Here is a 15,370-nt window from a genome sequence, read left to right as displayed (position 1 = left end):
TTATCACTTACATAGGCAGCAAGCTCTGGATTATTGAATCCGCACTTTCCTGGTGATTGGTTAGTTTCACTTCATCTTTTTAACTATAAGATACACCCCATAGCACACTTGTCCAATTATTTTCTTATGCAAAATTCCTATGAATATATATTTATTATTCAGAGGGTCTCCTGCTACCTTTTCAAATCTCAGTTTGGGGACCACCTCCCCAGAAGCCTTCCCCACCGCTGGGGGTTCTGCTCTCGGCCCCTGGGGCTCTATCACAGCCACAGGAGTGTCCCCTCCTGTTAGAGCATCTCTCTCCCTTGCACTGGAAACTCTGTTGGGAAGGGAACTGTCCCCCCGCTCTGGCCCCAGCACGAAGCCTGGTGCCTGGCTCGCTGTCCGCATGATTGCATCAGCAGCAGAATAAACACAAGAGCTGACACCCAGACAGTGTGCTGGCTCCTTGCTCCTTAATTCTCAGGGTGACCCTGAGAAGTTGGTACCATTTCTGCCCTCATTTTACCAATGACGAAGTTGGGACACAGAAAGGTTAAGTCAGTTGCCCTAAGCCACACAGCCATTAGGTGGGAGAGCTGTGATTCCACCCAGACTGTCTTGCTCCAGGGCCCAGCCCTCGGCCTCCAGACGAAAGAAGTAACAGCAAGTACCCACTGTGTGCATGGCCCTGTGCCAGGGGCTTTCCACGGAATAAGTCACGTGAGCCCCCAACGACACTAAGGAGATGTGGTTCACCTGTTTTACTGATGAGAATGCTGGAGCCGTGGGGGAGAAGCTGTTTTGCCAAGGGCACCCAGATGGGGCTACAGAGACAGAGCCTGGCTGAACCCAGGTCTGTCTCATTCAAAAGCTAAGGCTGCCAAAAATAACTTGTGTAGGATGGAAAAGAAGAAGGGGAGGAGGGAAGGGAGGGGAGAAGGTGAGAGAGAGAGAGAGGAGAGGGAGGGAGAGGGAGAGAAGGACTAGGAAAGAGAAAGAGAGGGGGGAAGGAAGGGAGAAGGGAAGATGGAGACAGGATGGGGGGATTGCTCTTTAGACCTCTAGGCTTGGGCAGGTGTGGGAATATGTCCTTCACCACCCTGACCAGTCTTAGAACCTCTCCTTCCTCTCCCCACCATCCTCAGCTGTTAGTTCAGTGACATTGACACTCAGAAACTATCATCTCTTTCATTTTCTGGATACTAAGTGGAAGCACAGAGAGGTTAAGTCACTGTCCAAGGTCACACAGCTCCCTAGAGACCGAAGTCAGACCCAGCCTGACTCTAGACCCCTCCCATCCCTGCTCTGCCAGACTTGCCCAGGGGACCAAGAGCATCTCATCCCACCCTTCCTGTACAGATGGGAACACTGGACCCAGAGAAGGCAAGGGACACATCCCAGGTCACGCAGCAGTTAGCAGCAGGGCAGCAGCCCCAGAGTGTCCTGGTCCAAAGATGAGGATATTTCCACAATGCGATAGAGGCCCTGTGCACCGTGTACACCACCATCTAAAGGTGTGTCATTAATAGGGCCAGGTGGCTCTCAAAGCATGGGTTCTGGGCCCGCTGCTGCCCCTTGCTGGGGAGGGGGTTACAAATTCAAGCTCTCAAGCCAGGTCTGTCCACAGACCTTGGGAACCAGACCTCTGCAGGCAGGCCCAGTGAGCTGTGTGTTCAAAAGTTGCCAGGGGATTCTGATGCTTGCTCAAGTTTAGAAACCACTGATACAGACATATCCATTAGGAGTAAATCCTGAATCCAGAACATGTAACCCTGTCAGTCCATGGAGTAGCCATCAGGGGCAGGGGCTCGGAAACCAGAGCAGAGTGGACCCAATGCCTGTTTCCACTACTGTGAGCTGGGTGGCCGGGGCAAGTCCTCTGGCCTCTCTGAGCCAGTTTCCTTATCTGCTGGAGATTGAGGAGGATTGAGTGGGGAGGGGGAAGAGAAGGGGGGAGGAGTGAGGGAGGAGGGGGAGGGGAGGAGGAAGTGTAGGAGGGAGGAGAGGAGGGGAGGAGGAGGGAATGAAGGGGGAGGGGATGAGAAAGAGGAGGAGGAGAGGAGGAGATGGAGGAGGGGAGGAGGGGGGGAAAATGAGGAGGGAGAAGAGATGGGAAGAGGACAAGGGGAGGAGGAAGGGATGGAGGAGGGGGAAGAGAAAAAGGAGGAAGATGGAGGAAAGGGACGAGGAGGGGAGGAGGGGGGAAAAGGGGAGGAGGGAGAAGAGATGGAAAGAGGAGGAAGGGATGGAGGAGGAGGAAAAAGAAAAAGGAAGAGGGGAGAGGAGGAGTGGGGGGGGAGGAGAGAAAAATGAGGGGAGGAGGAGGCAGAGGAGACAGGGAGGTAACATCTGAGGAAGATCTCACACACTCAGGATATCCTGGCAGGGGAGCCTAGCGGGGTGAACCCAGGTCTAGATGGATTTCTGGGAATCTCCCCTTCCTCCCTCTTGGGGTAGGTCTCCCACAGCCCGCCCCCTCCCCTGCGCAGCCTCCAAAGCCCACCCAAGGCTGTAATGAGGTTTGGGTTTTATCCTCTGACATAGATCTGACAGTGTGAGGCCTCGGGGCTCCAGGGCAGCGGAGGGGCCCCTGGGTGCCCAAGGTAGAGGGCAGAGCACCCAGCCCTACCCGGTCCCCGGTAAGGAACAGAAGAGACCAGCTGCCCCGGCCAGTCAGAAGTCGGTGACAGGTCTTTCTTTGGCCACTGTTCTGAACATAGCTGAGAAGTTTGGCTTTTTCTTCCTTGGTATAGAAAGGGTTGCAGGTGGGGTGGGGGGAGTTGTTATTTTTTTCAAATAGGATTCTGAAATCTGAGGCCTAGCACTGGGACACTGGGACCTCTGAGGGAGGTGGTGGCCAAGAAGCCTGTGTTTATTTCCTTGGAAACTCCGTGTAGCTCCAAGATGGCAGATCAAGCTTTAGCTTATACTCAAATCTAGTTGGTTGGTTCTAGAATCCTGGAGCTCTGTGCTAAAGGGAATGTGAGACCACATCCAGATCTGGCTGGAAAGAGCACAGTGACCCATTAGCAAGGCCTGCCTTGTACCCAAAGGAGGGGCTTTGCCTGTTTCATCCCACTCTGTCCTCCAATAAAAGCCCATCCCATTGGCCTAGGAGACTAGGGGGCCCATGTCAGCATGTCAGCTCTGCTTCATCCTGTCCCATGTATTGGCCAACCCTAGTGTAGATAAACTTGTCTTAGCTCCCACACCCCTTGGTATCTCTGGTTTTTAGTGTTCACAGATTCCCAACACTCTAGTTTAAAGCAAACAGTTTCCTCGTTCTCCTTTATTATCAGTTGTGAAACGAGGTTCACCAGAGAGGCTCTCAAACCACAGAAAGCCTGGGAGGATACTTTCTGTGACATGAAAGATTCCCTGTAAACCCAAAGTGTGCCTACTTTGGACTTTACTTAAATTGTGGACAGACCACACTGGAATGAGCTCCATTTCAACCGATGACTGGCTCTGTGGCCTTGGGCAAGTCATTTATCATCTCTGGTTCATTCGATGCTCATGTGATTAAGTCGTGGATGTGAGGAAATTGTGCCCTTTGAGATGGGGAGATTATCCTCGGTTGTCCAGGTGAGCCCAGGGTAATCAAGGGGGGAAGGCAGGTAGTCAGAGGAGGGAGAAGGCAGTAGGATGAGGCAGGAAGCAGTTGTCTCAGTGATGTGGCCACAAGCCAAGGAATACAAGCAGCCTCCACCCTGGAAGGTGCAAGGAGTGGATTCTCCCTGCAGCCTCCAGCAGGAATCAGCCTTGCCGACATCACATCTTGATTGTAGCCCCTTCAGACTCATTCTGAAATTCTAACCTCCAGAACTGTAGGAGTATAAATATATATTGTTTTAAACCACAAGATTTGTGGTAATTTGTGGAGCAGCAGTAAAGGAAATGATTGCAAGAGACTCAGAGCACTGACCTTGGTGGCAGACAGATGAAGGTTTGAGCCCCTACTCCACCTGCTAGCTGTGTGACCTTGCACAATCTCCTATCCTCTCTGCATCAGAGAGGAAGACTTTCTTTCACATCTGCACATGGGAGTAATAAAAGACCTATCTCAGACCATTGCTGGAAAGATGAAAAGAGCTGATACACGCATGTTCAGAACAGAGTCTGGCACGCAGCGCTCAGTGAATGTTGGAGCATTTTCCTGTCCTAAGAAAGACTGACATTCCCAAATGCAGGCCCTCTAATCATCCCTGAGGCACTACCAGAACCACTTTCCTGCCGTTCCATTTTGTTCAAGATCACACCCCTGCTCAGTAACATTCCATGGCTCCCCAGTACATAACCTCATCTCCCAGGAAGGAGAAAATTAAAGGGATGGCAAAGCTGAAAGATGGCTTGAAGGCCCAAACCTTCAAATGTTGATTGAAATGTCACTTTCTCTGGACTTCCAAGATAGGTCAGTGCCCCTGTCATTCATCCCTGTAGCACCTTTCCTGCACTATAGCAGCAACCTCAATTGTGATGCAACAATCATTCATATTGTGAATATACCATCCGTCTCCGTATCCACACATAAAGCTCCACGGGGGCCAGGACTGGTGTTAGGCACCTAGTACCCAGTCAATAAACATTTGTTAAATGAATGAACAGATGGATGACCAACCTCCTTGGACCATCTGGGCCATGTTCCCAAAGACTTCCTCTTGACGGCCAAGTTCTGGCTCCGTACCACTGAGAGGCCTGCAGGGTTACCAAGATGGGAGAATTGAACACTGTGCCAAGTGCCATCAGACATTTGTAAAGCCCTCAGCCAAAAATGTTATTGGAAACAGGATGTGTGTCTGTGCAGTATGTGTTCAGGTAATGATGAGACTTAACGCTCCTGTCCTGCATACCAGGCTCAGGGAGGGAAGGGGAAGGAGGGTTCCTCCCACAGCCTGGAGGTTGTCTGAGGTGGAGGGAAGGAGCACAGAAGTAGGAAGTTGACTTTTAGGAACTGAGAAGGAGGAAGGGGTAGGAGGATGCTGGCAGCCCAGTTGATTTTGCCTGCTTGGCAAGAATCCAGGCCCCTGGGCTTCTGTCCAGGCTGGGAAGGGTTAACATCATTGAGAGGGAGTTGGGGGGCGGGTGTGAGACCAGGGGGAAGGATGCCCTAGCTGGGGGTGGGGGGGGAAGTGGATAAGGCCCATTACTCCCCTGTATGCAGGACCCTGCCCACCCAGCCCAGGTCGTCCTACTGGAACAGAGATTTGCAGGAGTTGGGGGAGACCACCCTGGATGCCTGGGAGGAGTGGGGGCACCAATAGGTTGCTCCAGGATGGGGATGGGAGGAGCTTAGAGCTGGCTTGAGACCCCTTCTCAAACCCAAGCTGGCCAGTTCCCCAGGTCTGGGAAAGCTTCCATTTTCCAGGGGGTAGAACAGAGGCCCAGAGAGGGTTAGCAGCTGCTCGAAGCTACACAGCAAGTCCCGAGCAACCAATCCTCCCAGTTCCCAGAGAACTTCTCCACTTCTGCTACACACACACACACACATACACACACGTATTCTGTAGCCTTGCCCTGCCCATCTCTCCAGCTTCATGGCCACCCCTTCCCCTCCTTCTACTCTGACCCCACCATGCAGCTCCAAATCTCTACACCTGTGCTCAAGCTGCCCCTTCTGCCAGAAACACCCTATCCCACCATCCTGTATCCGGCTGCCCAGTAACCTGGTCATCTTTCAAAGCCAACTGCTGATGTCCTCTCCCCAGCCTTCCAGGGTTGCCTCTCCCCTTCCCACCTACATGAGAAGATTGATCACCCCTTCTGCCAGGGGAGTCTGTACTTGGCTAACATTCATCCTTTCTCAAATCACACTGCCTTTTCATTTTGTCATGTACACATCTGTCTCCACCCCTGGACTGCTGGTCGTCCCAATTACCGGCACTGGACCTGACCCAGCACTGGAAATGTTTGATGAACTAAGCCAGCCTCCATGCCTGCATCTCCCTCCCCAGGGCCAGCTTTCCATGAACTACTGGAAACAGATCAGAAGCACCAAAGCCATTGCATTTTCGTGGTTCAGCCTGGTGGTCAGGAGCACAGACTTTTGCATCTGCCTTTGTTTTTTTGTTTGTTTGTTTTGGTTTTTATTGTTGTTTTCTTTTTATTTTTTTAATATGCATATTTTTTTAATATGCATATTTTTTATTGGAGTTCAATTTGCCAACATATAGTATAACACCCAGTGCTCATCCCATCAAGTGCCCCCCTCAGTCCCCATCACCCAGTCACCTTGTCCCCCCGCCCACTTCCCCTTCCACTACCCCTTGTTCATTTCCCAGAGTTAGGAGTCTCTCATGTTTTGTCACTCTCTCTGATTTTCCCCACTCATTTTCTCTCCTTTCCCCTATGATCCCTTTCACTATTTTTTATATTCCCCATATGAGTGAAACCATATGTTTGTCCTTCTCCAATTGACTTACTTCACTCAACATAATTCCCTCCAGTTCTATCCACGTCGAAGCAAATGGTGGGTATTTGTCGTGTCTAATGGCTGAGAAGTATTCCATTGTATACATAGACCACATCTTCTTTATCCAGTCATCTTTCGATGGACCCCAAGGCTCCTTCCACAGTTTGGCTATTGTGGACATTGCTGCTATAAACATTGGGGTGCAGGTATCTCAGCTTTTCACTACATCTCTATCTTTGGGGTAAATTCCCAGCAGTGCAATTGCTGGGTCATAGGGTAGCTCTATTTTTAACTCTTTGAGGAACCTCCACACAGTTTTCCAGAGTGGCTGCACCAGTTCACATTCCCACTTACAGTGCAAGAGGGATCCCGTTTGTCCACATCCTCTCCAACATTTGTGGTTTCCTGTTTTGTTAATTTTCCCCATTCTCACTGGTGTGAGGTGGTATCTCATGGTGGTTTGGATCTGTAGTTCCCTGATGGCCAGTGATGCGGGGCATGTTCTCATGTGCTTGTTGGCCATGTCTGTGTCTTCCTCTGTGAGATTTGTTCATATCTTTTGCCCATTTCATGATTGGATTGATTGTTTCTTTGCTGTTGAGTTGAATAAGTTATTTATAGACCGTGATACTACTGATATGTCATTTGCAAGTATCTTCTCCCATTCTGTAGGTTGTCTTTTAGTTTTGTTGACTGTTTCTTTTGCTGTGCAGAAGCTTTGATCTTGATGAAGTCCTAATAGTTCATTTTTGCTTTTGTTTCCCTTGCCTTCATAGATGTATCTTGCACGAAGTTGCTGTGGCCAAGTTGAAAAAGGGTGTTGCCTGTGTTCGCCTCTAGGATTCTGATGGAATCTTGTCTCACATTTAGATCTTTCATCCATTTTGAGTTTATCGTTGTGTGTGGTGTCAGAGAATGGTCTCGTTTCCTTCTTCTGCATGTGGATGTCCAATTTTCCCAGCACCATTTATTGAAGAGACTGTCCTTTTTCCAGTGGATAGTCTTTCCTGCTTTGTCAAATATTAGTTGACCATAGAGTTGAGGGCCCATTTCTGGGTTCTCTATTCTGTTCCATTGATCTAGGTGTCTGTCTTTGTGCCACTACCACACTGTCTTGATGGCCACAGCTTTGTAGTACAACTTGAAATCTGGCATTGTGATGCCCCCAGCTCTGGTTTTCTTTTTCAATATTCCCTGGCTATTCAGGGTCTTTTCTGATTCCACACAAATCTTAAGATTATTTGTTCCAACTTTCTGAAGAAAGTCCATGGTATTTTGATAGGGATTGCATGAAATGTGTAAATTGCCCTGGGTAGCATAAACATTTTCATAATATTAATTCTTCCAATCCATGAGCATGGAATATCTTTCCATCTCTTTGTGTCTTCCTCAATTTCTTTGAAGTGTTCTGTAGTTTGAAGTGTTTCAAATTAGTTTGAAGTGTTCTGTAGTTTTTAGGGTATAGATCCTTCACCTCTTTGGTTCGGTTTATTCCTAGGTACCTTATGCTTTTGGGTGCAATTGTAAATGGAATTGCCTAAGATTAGGGACATGACAGAGATGTCCACTCTCACCACTGCTATTCAACATAGTACTAGAAGTCCTAGCCTCAGCAATCAGGCAAAAAATAAATAAATAAAAGGCATTCAAATTGGCAAAAAAGAAGTCAAACTCTCCCTCTTCGCAGATGACATGATACTGTACATAGAAAACCCAAAAGAGGGCAGCCCCGGTGGCGCAGCGGTTTAGTGCCGCCTGCAGCCCGGGGTGTGGTCCTGGGGACCCGGGATCGAGTCCCGTGTCGGGTTTCCTGCATGGAGCCTGCTTCTCCTTCTGCCTGTGTCTCTGCCTCACTCTCTCTGTGTCTCTATGAATAAATAAATAAAATTTAAAAAGAAGACCCAAAAGACTCCACCCCAAGGTTGCTAGAACTCCTACAGCAATCATCAATGTGGCAGGATACAAAATCAATGCCCAGAAATCAGTGGCATTTCTATACACTCACAATGAGACTGTGTCTACCTTTGGCTCAGGTCATGATCCTAGCGTCCTGGGATCAAGCCCTGCATCAGGCTCCCTGCTCTCCCTTTGCCCATTTTCCCCAGCTCATACTCTCTCTCTCTCTAACAAATAAATAAAATCTTTAGAGAGAGAGAGAGAAAAAGAGAGAGAATACTGACTTTTCAGGTCAGAAAACAATGGATTTGAATCCCAGCTCTGCCACTTGCTATGTGAACTTGAGTAAGATACTGGCCCTCTCTGGGCTTCACTTACTCTTTCTTCAAAATGGAAAATGGTAATTCCACCCTTGCAGAGCTGCATTGGAGGATCCTCTGAGATGATGCATGTAGTGTGTATGGGAGAAGGCTCAGAGTAAGTGCTTATTATATGGTGTTGCCATAACTCCGTGGGTCATTTCTAAAAGCCCATCTCCTTCCGCCCTCGCTCCTGACTCTGGCCCTGCATCATTCACCAAAGTCCCTGTTCCAGCTGTGTTGTTAACACGGAGGAAGTAAAGCCACACTAACCAGGTGTCCAGGTGTGCATCCTAGCTCTGCCACTCCCTGGCTGCGTGACCTTGAGAGAGTGACTTCACCTCTCTGAGTCTCGGTTTCTTTCTCTGTAACATGCAGACAGTAACAGTACCTGCCTGGCAGGGTATTGTAAGATTAGCGTTAGTGCTTGTAAAGCTCCTAGAGCAACAGCTGGCAAGTGCTGAGTGCTGGCTTGTGAGGTAGCAGTAGTAAGAGTTTAATTTGCCATCTGGGCCACTTCTTCTCCCTCGCCCCCCATTTCCCTCCCACTGCCCACCTCCCCCTTCCTCCTCACCCACCAATTTACAACCAGAGACCTGGCCTCTTTTGCCTTCACTGTTAGAAAAGCCCAAGGCAGAGGATGGCTCAGTGGGTTAAGTGTCTGCCTTCAGTTTGGGTCATGATTCTGGGGTCCGGATATGGAGCCCCGAGTCAGAGTCATTGTCATCATGCTCCTGGCTCATTAAGGAGTCTGTTTCTCCTTCTCTCTCTGCCCCTTACTCTACGCATGTTTTTTCTTTCTCTCTCAAATCAATGAATGAAATCGAAAGAAAGAAAGAAAGAAAGAAAGAAAGAAAGAAAGAAAGAAAGAAAGAAAGAAAGAAAGAAAGAAAGAAAGAAAGAAAAAGAAAGGAAGGAAGGAAGAAAGAAAGAAGAAAGAAAGAAAGAAAGAAAGAAAGAAAGAAAGAAAGAAAGAAAAGAAGGAAGGAAAAACCCAAAAAGAGAAAAACCCAAGGCCTCCAGCATCAATGGACTCAGATTCTTTAGGTCCTTAGACCTGCCTTTGTCCTCCAGTACTTCCACGGCCACAGGTCTTCAGCTTCCTTTTTATTTTTTATTTTTAAAGATTTATTTATTTATTCATGAGAGACACAGAGAGAGGCAGAGACGTAGGTAGAGGGAGAAGCAGGCTCCCTGCAGGGAGCCCAATGCGGGACTTGATCCCAGGACCCCAGGATCATGACCTGACCCCCGGATCATGACCCTAGGCAAAGACAGACGCTCAACCACTGAGCCACCCAGGCATCCCTCAGCTTCCTTTACAGAAGACCCCTTTTTTCCAGAAGGCTTGATAGGGATCCCCTAAAATATAAAGACATAAAAAAGCACCTGCTCAGCTGGAGGGGATGGGGAACATGGAGCCACACTCCTCAAGCCCCTGCTGCCCCTCCTGGACTCTATCTGAGCCAGTTGGAAAGCTTTGCCTTAATCTGTTGATCCCTCACCCACTGCCACCACCTAAGCAGGGCTGGGTGGGGGTGGGGGGCACACTTTTCCTTTTTTTTAAGATTTATGTATTTATTTATTTATTTATTTATTTATTTGAGAGAGAGAGACAGAGAGAGCACAAGCAGGGGGAGGGGTAGAGGCAGAGGGAGAAGCAGGCTCTCCATTGAGCAGGAAGCCTGACTCAGGGCTCAATCCCAGGACCCCAGGATGATGACCTGAGCTGAAGGCAGACACTTGACCATCTGAGCCACCCAGGTGCCCCCAGACGTTTTCATTTTTAATTTTTATATCATTTTAAAATCACAGAAAGGAAGCAACAGTAAGTAGTACAAGGAACTCCCTTATACCATCACCCAAAGTCACTGATTACTGCTGTTTTGTCCCATTTGCTCTATCATCCTCTCCCTCCCCGACCCCTTTCTGCACGTCTCCTCCTGAACTGCTCCCATTTCGTATAAGGCCTAGAAGTAGAAGTCCATGAGCTTGTCGAGGGCCTCCGGAGATATTTGGAACCTGAAACTGCAAACGCACTGATTCCAGAGTCCTGAAAGGCAGCTGAAAATTCCAAATAGATGTCTGCTGAAGTATCTACCATACGCTAGTGAGTGCTGCTAGTCCACAGCGCCTGTGTCTTTAGAAATAGAAAAGCCCAAATCACAAGAACACACTGAATAATTTATTCTTTAAAAAAAGAGGAAAATCCTATTGTATGAATTCTTTTAAAGCCTTTTCAAGTATTTTTTATAAGAAATGCATATGTGTAATGGGATCCGTAGGGACATTTTGAGGTTTGCCATGATGTGGGGTGGGGTTCCCCCAAATGTCAGAGATCCAGAAGCCTTCAAAGCCTTTACAACAAGGTCTCCTGGCCCCAAAGCTCCTTGAATCTCGCTCAGATCAGGCATAAGATGGAGATTTTCCCATGTATTTTTATAAGGAGGCTGTATGTACCTTTTTATGTGGGTCATAAAAAAAAATGTAAAAATTTCAAAAACATGGAGCAACACAAGAAATTCGTCATAGCAACAGAGCTGCCTCTCCTATTTTTGAAAAGTGAGCTGCTCCCTCCTCTCCTTAGTACAGAAAGTTTATTTTCCTGCCTGGGCCTCTGACTCAGAGGCAAGCCCAGAACTCAGCCAGCCGCCTCTGAGGAGAGACAGGAGGCGTGGGGGCTGTGGCCCCAGGCATGGGTGGGTGATGCCCAGCAGTCCCAGGCTTCAGATCCCCCTCAACTGACAGGTCTTCCAGGCACCCTGGGGCCCCTGGCGTTTCCCCTACAGGCTACCCAGTCTGTGCTCATCCACCTACTCCCACCCAACGTGCCTCTTCAGAGCAGCCCCACCTTGTAGGGCCACAGCTGGGGACCCACAACCCTAATTGGGCCTTGACGGTAACAGCTCTGCAAATATCTGAGCAGCTGGTAAATCCTAGCTAAACAAGAGTCTCCTAAGACAATGCTGCCACCATCAACTGGGGCTAATGAGGTAACAACTGACAAGTAGGGGGCCCAGAAATCTGACCCAGGACTGTTTTCTCATTGGGGATGTCCTACCAGATGCTGGAGGGAATATTATTGCAGCCTGAGAGCTTCAACATAGCAACCAGAGGTGACTGTGGTGAGGGTGGTTTTGAGAGCACAGCATGGGTTTGAATCCTGCCCCACCCCATCCCCCTGCCGCCAATTACCAGCTGTGTGACCTAAGGCAAGCGGCTCAACCTCTCTGTGCCTCAGTTCCCTCTCATAGCTAATATTAGTCACAGTGAGTTGTGGTGGGCGTAACTGGTGTTAACCCATATGAGGCACTTAGCATAGCACCTGGCATAAAGCAGAATCTCAATAAAGGTCTATCATCATCTCCTGTCCCCAATCCTTCGTAACACTTTTGTGACCGTCTTACACAATCAAAGCAATGAAATCGGAATCCAGGCTCCATCAGTTACCAGCTGAGTGACCTTGAGCAAGTTATAAAATGTCCCTAACATTGATTTCTCATCTGTAAAATGGGGGTAATAATACAAACACATAGCTCAGCTCCTGGCTCGTGGTTAAGTATTCCTAAGCACTGGCTATTATTATTACTATCAGGGCTCAGAAAACTATAGCCCATGAGACAAATTTGGCCCACTGCTTGTTTTTGTAAATAAAGTCTTATTGGAACACAGCCACGCCAATTCATTTACATCTTGCGACAATTGGCAGAGCTGAGTAGTTTTGATGATGATGAGTCACTGTAAGGCTCGTGAAGCCTAAAATATTGACTATCTGGCCCTTTAAGAAACAATTTGCCTGATTTTTATCATTATGACCTTAAAGGCAATGATTGCAGTACAGAGACTTTTCATCTCTCTCGGTGGACCACCCAAGTTAAGATGCGCTTTCCAGGAACCCCTTGCAACCCACATTTGAACTCTAATGGTTCCAAAGCTTCTTCAAGTGATTTGCAATAGTGTACAGAGAGAGGGTCCATAGCTTCCCTTGGCTTCTCAGAGGTACCGAGGACTCATGAGACGTCCACAGTCATAGGAGCAGAAACATTGCAGGAGTTGGCCTGCATCCAAATCAAAGCCCTCCTCTGTTTTCCCAGGCTTGCCTGTTCTTGGACAGTCCCACTCCAGGGCACTGAGACATTGGGGGTTCCTTGATGAGATTTCTCTCTGTGCTGCTTTAGCATCTGGAATTCAGCAAAGGACACCTGTGAATTATTCACCCCAGAAAGAAAGATGTCTTATGGTCTGGTCCTCTCCCTCCTTCCTCCTTGGCCTGGTGGGGTTTTGGTTGGGTGGTATGGAAAACAGCATAAAAAGGGATTTACGGACCTCCCAAATCCTGAGGATCTTGGTGGCCACACCCCTTGGTTTCTTCATTCCATGCCCACAGATGTCTGCCCTGGCTTCCACTATACCAGGAGTACTTGTTCCCAAAACCCTAATTGGGCCTTGACGTCATCTAATGAATGGGCTGGACTCAGCCCCCCACAGTCCCTATCTTGACTGGGGGTCACCAAGACTGGCGACATCCAGGCACCCTGATGCCACCGCCACCTGCCTGTCTCTTCAGCTTGTCCACTCTTATTTCTTCCCGACACGCTGTCAGGGAGAGCCAGAGGACGAATGCCGTGCTGAGATTGGGCAAATGTCCCCATGGTAGGCCAGATCAAGTAAGGACAGGAGTTCCTCCTTGGATTGCAAGTTCCGTGAGGACTGGGACCAGGCCTGTGGGACTTTCTGCTGAAACTGCAAATCTTCAAATAGCCCACACATAGAAACCAACGTCAAAGTCTACAAATCAATCCTGTAGCAAGAGGAAGGAAATCCTCTTGGGAGGCGAGCTTCAAGGTATTACATAATTGTAATGACACAAACATGAGAATGGCATCTTTCCTTCATTTATTAGAAGATAATAATGGTTCTGAGCACCCACACCCACACCAAGGAATCCACGGATGATCTGTGAGGTGGGCTATACACACAAGATTATATGTGTGAGCGTACAAGGTGTTCTTAGGAGGGCATCCGACATTTTCATTTTCCAAAGACCTCCAGAACCTCAAATGGTTATAAACATGAGACCGCAAATCTGATCCATATCTATGTCCCTAATGCCTAGTACAATGGCGGGGGCATGATAGGTTCTCGAGGTTTCTGGATTAATCGATCACCGAATAACTCTTTGAAGCTACAGACTGCCAGACTGCCTGATGATCAGATTTCCTGGATGGTCAGACCCCCACTAAGCTGGAATTTGCGGATAACTTGAACAGTTTCTTTTTTTATTACCAGGAAGGGAGAAGTAAATGAATGGTATAGGACAGAAAGAGTGGCCACTGACACTCAAGGGTGTCCACCGCTAGCCAGCCGTGTTCTCAGAATTGCCTTTCCCACCGTATGCACTGAAGCAGCTTCCCTGAGGAACTGCACAAAGGAGATAGATGTTTTCTTCTCCCAGACAGCTGTTGTCTGCACACAAATACTGAAACTGCTTCTCCTGAAGATATTCTGAGATTGAATTAGCCATCCCTTCTCCCTGGACTTACTTACCTCTTGTGGACCTTAAAATTCTCCCCCCAAACAAGCGCAGCTGAGCCCAGACCGGCTAGAAAACACATACATCTTATAATTCAGTGAAATTCAGTGAATGCAGTAAAGGGGTCTCCTTCATAAATAATAGGACCAGAGGACACAATGAACAGGCACTTAAATGCATGGTAGGGGAGGGTGGTGGGCAGAGGAGGGCACATGGGGACAGGAGCTTTTTGGAAAGGCAACTGGCCAAGAGTCGTAAAAGAATTCACACCCTTGTGCAGGGTAGTTACACTTCTAAAAGTCTGTCCTAAGGAGACCGTAAGAATTGTGCACAAAGATTTATTCCTACAGATATATAACTTAACATGATGGATAATAGCAAAGAAGCTGAAAACAATTTGAGGGTTCAATGACAGGTTGAACCTGGTAAGGAAATCATGGCACACTTGTATGAAACTTAAATTGTATCATAAAACCATTTCTTGAAAATCTTCTTGAAACTTCATAAACATTTAAAAATTCTGTGCTTCAAAAAAATAAAATAAAATAAAAATAAAAAAAATAAAAATTCTGTGCTTCAAAGGGTATCATCAAGAAAGTGAAAAGACCATCCACAGAATGGGAGAAAAGATTTGCAAGTTGTATGTCTGATAAGGGGCTTGTATCTAGAATATAAAAGAATTTGGTAACTCAATATAAAAAAAACAATTCAATAACTCATTTAAAAGTGGGCAAATGAAGGGTGCCTGGGTGGCTCAGTTGCATCTGACTCTTGATTTCAGCTTACGTCATGATCTTAGGGTCCTGGGATCAAGCCCCATGTTGAGCTCTGTGCTGAATGGAGCTTGAGGATTCTCTCCCTCTCCTTCTGCCCCTCCCTTAGCTTGTGCTCTCTCTCTCTCAGATAAATAGATATTTTTTAAAAAAATTTTAAAAAGCAGGCAACTGATCTAAGCAGACATCTCTCCAAAAAAGATATACAAATGGCCAATAAGCACATGGAAAGATGCTTAACATCATTAGTCATTAGGGAAATGCAAATCAAAACCACAGTGAAATACCACTTCACACCCACTAGGATGGCTGTAATAACAAGTGCTAGAGAGGATGTGGAGCAATGGGAGCCTTCTTAGGCTGCCGGTGGGAATGCAAAATGACGCAGCCACTCTGGAAAGCCAGTCTGGCAGTTCCT

General features: G+C 47.7%; 1 long non-coding RNA gene across 6 annotated transcripts in view; it reads left to right on the top strand.

Annotated features, from left to right (window-relative positions):
- Window positions 1–4,490: 4,490 nt before the first annotated feature.
- The window catches only part of LOC144300045 (uncharacterized), a 37,825-nt gene continuing 26,945 nt past the window's right edge, over window positions 4,491–15,370 (top strand). For all 6 annotated transcript variants that reach the window (XR_013366691.1, XR_013366688.1, XR_013366692.1 and 3 more), the window contains exons 1-2: window positions 4,491–4,797; window positions 10,615–10,756. This is a non-coding gene — a long non-coding RNA (uncharacterized LOC144300045). The remainder of the gene's footprint in view (window positions 4,798–10,614; window positions 10,757–15,370) is intronic.

Source organism: Canis aureus, chromosome 27, assembly GCF_053574225.1.
Source record: "Canis aureus isolate CA01 chromosome 27, VMU_Caureus_v.1.0, whole genome shotgun sequence".
NCBI classification, from domain to species: Eukaryota; Metazoa; Chordata; class Mammalia; order Carnivora; family Canidae; genus Canis; species Canis aureus.
This window is presented reverse-complemented; position numbering and strand designations above follow the sequence as displayed.